The following is a 1,314-nucleotide window of genomic DNA, read 5'->3' as shown; positions in this document are numbered from 1 at the left end:
GTCTGTGGAGATACTCAAAATTGTAGCCAGCTGGTCTGAAATGAGAGTGGCCATGGGGATACCCCAAGTTGAGGCTGGTGTCTTAAATGAGGGCAGTCTTGTGGAGGACTGTGCCCTAAGACTTTGCAATTTAGAATGCTCATTGCGAATATCTCAGTTTAAAATCTTTAACATAAAGTATAAAAATCATAAAATGATTATTGAAAATTCTTGGGGTGGGAGATCTCTTAGTAATGTACTGTGAAAAGGGTTTAAAAGTGAAAAACTTTGTGCAATGGGCAAGTGTAACCACCACTTAGGGAAGAGCAGATTCTCAGCTCTGTAGCCCAAATGTGCAGCTACAGCATCTAGATGTCTGTTTATTGGTAGACATTCATATTATTTCATGACTGTGCTGGCCATTTGCTATTTTAGCTTATTTCTCCCTTATTTTTTTGTAGTAGACTCTGATTTCTGTTTAGAATTTGTCCCTCTGCACTTTCCAAGCCTCTCATCCCATATATCCTTCTGTTTCTTGAGCAGAAGACTACAACCAACTTTAAATCCAGTAATTATTTTGGTTTAAGCCCAATCAGCACATTTATTTCCTTTATACAGAGTGGTTGACTTATGTGGCCCATTTTGGTTTAGTGAGCTATGGAGAGATATTTTCTAAGGGTTTCTGGGAAAGAGATTTTCTTGAAATTGCAAAAAGCCTGCCCAACAAGACACTCTCTTTCTGCTGGATATTAGGGAGAAAATATGTAGTTACAGAAACCCTTGGTAGCCATCTTCCAGCCACAAGATGAAACCTTAAGATGAAGAAGACGCTGCAGATGGCAGTCTGTGGTATCCATGTTGAACAGCTAATTTGAGCCAGCCCTGAGGTTCATATGACCTCTGAAATTTTCATGTACATGGGTAAATGCATTCCCTTTACTGTTCCAGTCAGTTTGGATCAGTGCTTTCTGATTCTTGTATCCAATACCTTTCTGAGACAATAACTTTAATAAGAAATATGATGATGGTTTTGATAGGGAATAAAAATCAAATGTAAAATAATATTCTTACAAGAGAAAAAAGATGTGGTGCACTGGATCTATGTGTTGGTTTAGGCACATTTGACCACCTCTGGTCTTCTTCTAAATCCCTTGAAATAAAAGGAAATATATTTGTTAAAACTAGACCCACGACTTTCGTGGAAAACAAGAAAGGGCAACATCAACATATCAGAAATGGTGGGAAATTTCCTGGATGATGGAAAGTAATGGGGTTGACTTGATAAGGGTTGAAAAAACACACAGAGAAAACAGCTAGGTAGATAAGAGCAGATTT

Source organism: Trachypithecus francoisi, unplaced genomic scaffold (genome assembly GCF_009764315.1).
Source record: "Trachypithecus francoisi isolate TF-2019V2 unplaced genomic scaffold, Tfra_2.0 Lachesis_group17, whole genome shotgun sequence".
Taxonomy (NCBI): domain Eukaryota; kingdom Metazoa; phylum Chordata; class Mammalia; order Primates; family Cercopithecidae; genus Trachypithecus; species Trachypithecus francoisi.
The sequence above is the reverse complement of the archived record's forward strand: the minus strand, read 5'-3'. Positions refer to the sequence as shown.